General features: G+C 44.3%; 1 long non-coding RNA gene across 1 annotated transcript; it reads right to left on the minus strand.

Moving 5' to 3' along the window:
- Window positions 1–5,062: 5,062 nt before the first annotated feature.
- On the minus strand, window positions 5,063–9,468 carry LOC143438175 (uncharacterized). Its single transcript, XR_013107177.1, has 3 exons — window positions 8,877–9,468; window positions 7,843–7,931; window positions 5,063–6,802 (listed from the first exon to the last, which is right to left on the minus strand). It is a non-coding gene; the product is annotated as an uncharacterized LOC143438175 (long non-coding RNA).
- Between the last annotated feature and the right edge of the window lie 67 nt (window positions 9,469–9,535).

Here is a 9,535-nt window from a genome sequence, read left to right on the forward strand (position 1 = left end):
TTTTAATGTTTTTCTGTTTATCTGTATCTTGATGCCGCACACAGGGACAGGTGTCCTTGAGTCACTGACCCCTTCTTGTCATGCTACGGGTCACAGTCTGCCAAAGAATCTTTTAAAAATTTAATTCCTTAAAAAAAAAAAAAAAGAACTTTTAAAAGTACATTTTGTGAGAATTAAACTGTTAACAGGCACAACCTAGAATCACTTGAGAAAAGGGTCTCCTGTGAAGAGTTGTGTACATACAGTTGGCCTGTGGGGCCTGTCTATACATGATTGTCTTGAGTTAATTGATGTGAACTCAGTCTTCTATAGGCGGTAACATTCCCTAGGCAGGGGGTCCTAGTGTGGAGCAATCGGTGAGCACATTTGAGCAAGAATTGAGCACCCATGCATTTAATTCTCTCCATTGTCTACTGTGGGTGTGATCTGAATAGCTGTTTGAAGTTCCTACCTTGCCTTCACAGCGGACAACCACCTAGAATCATAAGCTGCAATACATTCTTTTCCCCTAAGTTGCTTCTTCTTCTTCTTTTTTTTTTTTTTTAAGAGTATTTAAACCACGGCAATATAGATGGAACCAGAACACATTTAATTGTATAGATGTGGGTGTGTGCATATGTTCCATGATGGTCTGTGGATGTCAGGAAAAACTATTTGGGAGTCAACTTTCTTCTTCTACCATTTGGGTTTTAGGGAGTAAGTTTTTTTTTGTGCATTGTGAACTCAGCTGCTGATTTCTCTCCCTGAAGATCTGGTTGTAGTCCGGCCTTAGTATTGTCATCAATATGAAGCATTTCCTGATTTTTGTATCAAAATTCCTCTGGTATTTTGTAAACCATTGTTCTTCACCATCTTCTGATTGGTTAAAATAAAGGGCTGAAAAGCCTATAGCTGGGCAGGAGAGGAAAAGGCAGGACTTCTGAGTCCAGAGAGAGAGGGAGAGAGTTTCAGGTGGGACCTGGAGAGACATGGATGAGCAAGAAGGTGCCAGGACCAGAGACTAAGATGGCAGGTAACGGGCCACATGGCTGGGAAGTAGGTCAGACCTGCATTGTTGGGTTAGGATAGCTCAGGATCTGCCCAGCTATAGTGCTGAAACTCTCAATAAATATAAAGGTCATTATTAGGGAACAAGGGAGGGCACAGAAACTCCCCTTACTTTAACAGCAAGTGCCTTCACTCACTGAATGATCTTTTTGGCCCCTGTCGATTTTTGAGACAGGTTTTATGTAGCCCAGGCTGGTCTCCAACTTGTGATATAGTCAAGAATGACTTTAAACTGATCCTCCTGCCTCTACCTCCTCAGTGCTGACATGTCAGATGTGCACTACCACACCTGCTTTATGTGGTCCTAGGGATGGAATCCAGGGCTTGATGCGTGCTAAGCAAACACTCTGCCAGCTGAGAGCTACAGTCCAAGCACTCCTCAAGGTACCTTTTAGATGTATGTTACCCTACTATCTAATATACTGCTTGGAAACATACCTTTGGTTAGATAAATTCTGACTAATTTGACTTGTCCTTGTGCGTGTGCGTGTGCGTGTGTGTGTATGTGTGTGTGTGATATGTGTATATATACATGTGAGTATATGTATGTGAGATGCGTATGTATGTGTGCTATGTGTATGTCTCAGGGTTTATACTGCTGTGAAGAGACACCACGACCAATGACAACATTTAATTAGGGCTGGCTTACAGGTTCAGAGGTTCAGTCCATTATCATCATGGCAGGAAGCATGGCAGTGTGCAGGTAGACCTGGTGCTGGAGAAGAAGCTGAGAGTTTTACATCTTGATCCAACTCCAGCCAGGAGAGATTGTTTTCCGGGCATCTAGGAGGAAGGTCTTAAAGCCCACCCCTACAGTGACACACTTCCTCCAACAAGCCACACCTCCTAGTAGTGCCATTCCCCGGGCCAAGCATATTCTAACTACCATACCATATGTGTGTGTATACGTGCTGTGTGTATGCTGGGGTGTTTTATAAAGTACATAGAGGACTTGTTTTGTGTGAGTTTGGGGGGAGAGAAGGAACTGGGGCTTTTCTGCCTGGGAAAAGCTCAGAGTTAGGTTAGAAAGTCACATTTTTTTTTTCCTTCCTTTTTTCATTGCTGTGGATGGAAATCACACAGGTAGGCAAGTGCTCTGCTAGTAAACCAGGCATGCTGGTAATCACCTACACTCCCAGCTCTATAATCTCAACAGAGGCAAGAGGCAAGTCATCACAAGCTCCAGGCCAGACTAGTCTTCAGCACTTTGTCTTAAAAAAAAATGTTGAGGCCTGGTGTGCTGGTACACACCTTTAATCCCAGCACTTGGTTATGGCAGAGGCAGTCGGATCTCTGTGAGTTCTAGGGCAGCCCTTGATCCTGGGGTCCCACATGGTAAAAGGAGAGAACTGAATTCTGAAAGATGTCTGACCTCCACATGGCATGCATGCATTTGTGAGTTCCTCCCTGTTACCCCCAAATAAATGTTTAAAAAGCGAATTTCATTGTATGCAAATTATACTTAAAAAAATGGCAGTTAAAAAGAGAGCCTCCCCTACACATACATGGCAAGTGGAGATGGAGAGAGAGAGAATATTAAAAATTTGCAGGCCAGGTGTGGTGACACATGTTTTTAATATAAGAATTCAGGAAGCAGGAGTAGGTAGCTCTCTGTGAGTTTGAGACCAGCCTTGTCTATCTAGGGAGTTTTGGGCCAGCCAGAGCTATTTGCTGAGACTTTGTCTAAAAAAGTAAAAGTTGAAGTTTTAACAAACACCAAAGCAATTTGGATGGGTTCCTCCTCAACGAATTGCTGAGAATTCAGGTTTAGGAGGGCAGATCACAGAGCAGGGGCTAGCACAGATCATCAGGAAGGTGTCTGCTTAGCACGCATGAAGCTGTGTTTCTTCTGTGAGTATCTGAATCACTTAAAGGGAGAACTACAAAGAATTGAAGCCATGATGGACAGAGGGTATGAGATGGCTCAGGTGGTAAAGGTGCTTACCACCAAGACTGATGGCTGAGTTCCATCCCTGTAATGGAAGGAGAGACCCAACTCCTGAACTTGTCAGACAGCCATATGTACACGGCAGCCCCTGCGTGTTCACCACAGTAAACGAACAGAGGTCTGTCCCCTCTCATTTGTGTTCAGCTGTGTATGCTGCCTGTGTCTAGAGACATGATAACAGAGCGGCCTTGTTTTGTCTTGCTCCTCCAAGGTCACAGAGTGGCCTTGTCTCATGTGGGTGTTCTCTGCTGGGGAGGAGGACACTGGCTGGGGAACAGCAGTGACTGCTAGACCAGTGCCTGGCAACTCCAAGGTCAGCTAGGAAGGCCAGGGCTTAAGTATTTCTCAACAAACAGTCAAATCAAGCTCTATTCTTCACCAGCTGGTAAGAGCATGGCTTGCAAAGTTCAGTGCTGTGTCTCAGTGTTTCTTGGAGCTTGGAGACAGGAGTGTTGCAGAGAGCCGGGCAGCATGCAGGGGATTCAGAGAAAAGCATCACGTAAACACAGGCCATGCCGTTGGGAAGAGCATATATTCAAGGGATCTATCTGGGTATGGTTGTGCTCATGTGAAATTTCAGCATTTTTTAAATCGAGGCAGAAGGATTGCTGCAAGCTTGAGGCCAACCTGGGCTATATAGTGAGTCTCAGGTTATCCAGAGCTACAGAATAAAACCCTGTCTCGAATAAGTAAACCAAAAAAAAAAAAAAAAAAAAAAAAACCCACAGTCTCATGTCATTGTACATACTTGTCATCCCTGCACTTGGGAAGTGGAGAAGAGATGATGTCTCAAAGATGGTTATAGGCCATCCTATGCTACATAGCAAGTTCCAGTATAGCTTGACTTGGTGGCTAGGGGAGGTGGCTCAGTTGATAAAGGGTTGTTTATGCAAGCATAAGGATCCAAGCTCAATGCCCTGAACTTATATTTAAAAGCAGCATAAGGTGGCATGATTATAATTCCAGCACTAGGGGACAGAGACAGATGGATCACTGGGACTTCCCGACAAGCCAGCCTAGTCCAATTGGTAAGTTCCAGGCCAGTGAGAGACCCCATACCAAAAAAAGGTAGAAAACATTGCCATCTGGGCTCTGCATGCATGTTATCATGTGCACTCCCACTTATTGGAGCTCAACCTAAGAACCAGTGACGGGGGAGAGTAAGGGTGTAAGGAACCCTCAGAAGCTGTGGTCAGGAGGGCCCCCTAAGATGAAAACATTTAGGCAGGGTCCTGAGAATCATGTTTGCAGGATGAGCATAGGCTACAGAGCGACACCCTGTTTCAAACAAAATGGGAAAGAAATATAAGAAAATAGGGACAGGAGACATCTATGTATCTAGAAGGAAAGCATTCTAGGCAGAGGGAACAATTGTGCAAAGGCCCTGAGGCAGAAAGAGGTTTCATCTGAAGAAACAGGAGGAAAGAGATGTGGTTAGAGGCGGGGGGGGGGGGGGGGGGGGAGAGGAGGGAGAGCAGCAGAGGTTGAAACAGACAGGAGATGTCTTTCAAAAATGAATCAATTATCCAGGCAGGAAAATGCAACATAGGGATCACTTTACATCTACTAGGTTAGCTAATAGAAGAAAGAGAGAGAGAGAGAGAGAGAGAGAGAGAGAGAGAGAGAGAGAGAGAAGTTGCAAAGACACTGGTGAGGTTTCAGTCCTAGAGCATTGTGGATGGAGCTGTAACATACCACAGCTGCTATGGAAAACAGGCAATTCCTCAGAAAGTTAAAATTAGAATTTTTTATGCATCGGATGGAGGCATCACCTGTAAAAAGCTGATTGACCAATGAGCTGAGGCAGGAAATAGGAGGTGGGAGTTCTGGCAGAAAGAAAGGGATTCTGGGATAGAGTGAGGCACAGGAGAGGATTTGTCCTGAACTCTGAGAAGACAGTCTCATGAACCTGAGGAGTGGTAGCTAACCATGTGGCAGGACTTAGAATATAGAATAAACAAGATAACAAGAAATATAGAAACAAGTTATAAGCTAGCGGAAACAAGCCAATGCTATTGGCCTGGGTATTTATTCATATGTAAGAAGTCTCAGAGTCATTATTTCAGGGAACTTGGGCATGGGTAGGAAAGCTCAAGGTTACAGTCAAACATGGAGTGAGGAGGCTCAGCAAGAAAAGGTGCCTGTTTGTTGGGGTCCACACTAGCCCCACGTTGGGGTGGCCAAATAATGTTGCAGCCCAGGCAAAATGTTGAGGCCCGGGCCGACCCACGTTTGGGCGGCCACTGTATCCTGGCTCAAGCTGCTGCTCCGGTCTGCAGGTCGGGGTTCAGCAAGAGCAAGGGTGAGGGCAGACTCTACCTAATGTCTGATGTGTCTGATTCTCTGATCTCAGTCTGAATCTGATCTGTTCTGTCTCTGCCTTTTATATGTCTCACTTCTAAGCCACGCCTCTAAGTTACACCTTTAATCATGCCCTTAGGTCTTGTCTCTAACTCTGATCTCTATACTTCTAAGTCATACTTTTAAGTCACACACCTTTAATCTCACACACCTTTAATCTCACACACCCAAGGGATCTAAACCAAGATTATCAGAGTGTTCTCAGCTGTTGTAGGCTATTGTAATCCAAGTCTCATGTCAGGGTATATGGCTCAAGATGGCTGCAAAGCTGATAGCTGCTTTCTGCTAAAAGTCGGCCCCCAACACCTGCTGAAGACCTGAGCTTGGACCCAACTGACTCCTGAAAGTTGTCCTCTGACTTACACACATGTTCAGTGACATATTTACATGTGTGCATATGTGCACGCACACCCACACATACATTAAGTAAGTAAAATGTAAAATCAGTTTTTGAAAGTTAAACAGAGTTTGTGGGTGTAACTCAATGATAGAGTGTTTGCCTACCAAGTGCAAGGCCCTAGGTTCTACCCCCAGCAACACCACACACACACACACACACACACATACACACACACACACACACACACACACACACACAGAAGTTGCCTCTGGTGGTATATGTTTGTAATCTCAGTGCTAGGGAAGAAGAGACAGGAAGATCCCTGGGGCTGGCCACCATGTTGAATTAGAGTGTTCTGGGTAACATGAGAGACTTGTCTCAAAATTAAGTGGAGATCAGTTGAGAAAGACACCTGAGGTTTACCTCTGGCCTCCGTATGCTTATTTCCAGATACACACACACAACAACCACCACCAATCACCACCCACTCAAAAAAAATGAAGAGAAAAGAAATAATCACCACATGAGTCAGTCATTCCATGCATGGGATTGTGTGGTGGTTTGAATATGCTTGGCCCATGGGAAGTGGCATTATCAGGAGGTGTGGCCTTATTGGAGGAAATGTGGCCTTGTTAGAGGAAATGTGTCACTATGGAGGCAGGGCTTTGAGGTCTCATATATATGTTTAAGTCGGGCCAATGTGATCCAGACTCTTCTCCTCCTGGCTGCCTTCGGATCAAGATGTAGGACTCTCAGCTTTTCCAGTATCACGTCTGCCTTCGTGCTGCCATGCTTCCCACTATGATGATAATGGACCAAACCTCTGAAACTGTAAGCCAGCCCCAATTAAATGATGTCCTTATAAGAGTTGCTTTGGTCTTGTCCTTTCACAGCAGTGAAACCCTAACTAAGACAGATTGAAACCAGGGATTTGAAAAAGCACATATTCCTGAGTGTTCATAACATCTTGATTCATAGGAGTCAAAAGATGGACATCACTCACATGTCCAACAATAGGTGACTGGATAAACACATCGTGGTTCACCAAGTGGAATATTACCTCCAGAAGAGATGAGATTATGATACATATTATCATGTTAACAAACCTAAAAGAAGAGATTAGCGAAAGAATAAATATATATATATTCACTGAATTAGCTTTCCACTATTGTATCAAAGTACAGTTAACTTATTAGAGGGAGTTATTTTAGTTTATGGTCTTGGGAGGCTTCAGTCTATAATCTCTTGGCTTTATAGCTTGGGCTTGGGATTTAGTACATCATGGCCAGAGTTTCCATGATTTCTAGGAAGCAAAGGGAGACAGAAACGGGCCTGGATACCAATATTTCTTTCCAGGGCACATTCCCAACGATCTAATCTTCTTTCACTTCCTTCACTTTTTTTTTTTTTTTTTTTTTTTTGAGAGAGGTAGGCACTTTAAAAAAATTTTTTTGAGAATTTTTTTATTTTTATTTTATTTTTTAGTTTATATGAGTACACTGCAGCTGTCTTCAGACATACCAGATGAGGGCACTGTATTCCATTACAGAGGGTTGTGAGCCTGTGAGGATGTGGTTCCTGGGAATTGAACTCAGGACCTCTGGAAGAGCATTCAGCTCTCTTAACCACTGAACCACCTCTTTAGCCTGCTACCTTCACCTATTAAAGCAGTGGTTCTCAACCTGTAGGTGGCGACTCCCACCGGGCTCCCATATCAGATATTCTGCATATTGGATATTCACATTATAATTTATAACAGCAGCAAAATCACACTTATGAAGTAGCAAAGAATGTTATGGTTGGGGGTTACTCCAACACGAGGAACTGTATTAGAAGGGCTGAGAACCACTTTTACAGAAACAAACAAAGGCTGAAGAGATGGCCAAGGAGTTACTTAAGCACATCTCTCTCCTCCAGGCGACCAAAGTTTGTTTTTCACCTTCTATATCAGCCAGGCATCTCAGAGCAGCCTGTAACTCTAGCTCCAAATTCAATGCTTCCGCCCTCTGAGGCCACCCACACATGTGGTCTTGAGAGCATATGATCACACGAGCACACACACACACACACACACACACACACACACACACACACACACAGAGAGCTGATGGGGAGAAGACACTGTCCAAATAGCTAGGCTGCCTACCAGTTAAGCAGGAAGCTCTGAGCATGCAGCTTTCCCAAGCATCCTCCATTCTGCCGAAGCTTTTCAGAGATGTATGCATCACCCTGCTCCTGTAAGAAAGTTCAATAGACTGCTTCGCTACATTAGACTTGAACGAAATCACTCCTTTGCTCAATGTTGGCTCTTTCCCTTTCTAACTGAGCTATATCCCCAACTTCCTACTCAACAAGCCTTACTACCTAACCTTTATCTAGCCTTTATCCGCCTACCCATAACTCACTACCCTGAGAAACTTATCTTTGTCACTTCAAGAACACTGTTCTGGGGTCTGGGGGTGGGGCATTGTGAATGTGGCTCAGGGGGCAGAACGTCAGCTTAGCGTGCAGAAAGCTCTGGGTTCCCACCCAGTGCTGCACAGATGGGACTTGGTGGCACACACCTGTCATGCCAGCGCTTTTGAGGTGGAGGCAGGAGGATCAGGAGTCCAAGGTCAGTCTTGGCTACAAATTAATTCAGTTGGAGTTCCGGACTACATAAGATCCTGTTTCAAAACAAATACTCAAAAATACTTGTGTCTTCCCTCCTCCAAACAAAACAAAACAATCCAGCTGGTTAAAGTGAATCCTCTGGTGCCATGTTCAGGTAGATATGGAAACACCTTTAAGCGATCAACTTTTGTCCTTCCTGAAAGGAAGAGTGGAGGAGATCCAGGCAGTGGTGGCACACGCCTTTAATCCCAACACTTGGGAGGCAGAGGCAGATGGATTTCTGAGTTCGAGGCCAGCCTGGTCTACAGAGTGAGTTCCAGGACAGCCAGGGCTATACAGAGAAACCCTGTCTGGAAAAACCAAAAATAAATAAATAAATAAAATAAAATAAAAGAAAATAAAATAAAAGAACCAAAAAACAAACAAACCAACAAACAAAAAGTGGAAGAAAACATTGAATATTTTGTAGTTGTTTACACACAGAAACACACACACACATGTCCATGCACACACACCACACTGTAACCGTAGGGGTCAGATTACAGTTTGCCCAAAGTCAGTTCTTACCTTTGACCATGCCAGTCCCAAGAATGGAACTCATGTGTTCAGGCTTGACCCACATGTGGCTCTACCCATTGTGCCATCCTGCTTGCCTGGAGCTCCCTATGTATATCTGGCTGGCCTGGAACCTACTGAGAACCTCTGCACCCTGAATGCTGGGATTAAAGGCACTCGTCCCTTGACAGGCTCATTTTTCTTCTAAAGGTGCCTTGTAGTAGCCAAGTGGCATCTAATGTCTTGGAGCCTTGTGCCAGATGCCTGTCATTCAGCACTTGGGAGACTGAATAAGGAGTGTAAGGCCAGTTTGAATTCGTGGTAAGTACAAGGATAGCTTAATATACTCGAGATTCCTTAAAAAAAAAACAAAGACAAACAAAAAATCTAATCATCTCTCAAAGAAAATGAAAATCAAGATGCCTTGTGAGAGTACACCAGTCACAGATGCTCAGAACAGACAAGATGATAAAGCCCGCATGTGACGCCGACAAGTGAAGGAGAAATCCCTTTTGTGTGGATCTGACACGTGTTTTGCTTGAATTTTCTTTTTTTTTTCCCTGTGGGAAATGAATTAACTTTTGAAACATTTTGCCTGTGGAGTTGCCTAAGCAGCCGTGGAGCGGGCTGCAACAGGCTTAGAAGGTCATTCTGGGTGCCCGTGGGCAGCG

The sequence above is a fragment of the Arvicanthis niloticus genome, chromosome 24 (genome assembly GCF_011762505.2).
Source record: "Arvicanthis niloticus isolate mArvNil1 chromosome 24, mArvNil1.pat.X, whole genome shotgun sequence".
Classification (NCBI taxonomy): domain Eukaryota; kingdom Metazoa; phylum Chordata; class Mammalia; order Rodentia; family Muridae; genus Arvicanthis; species Arvicanthis niloticus.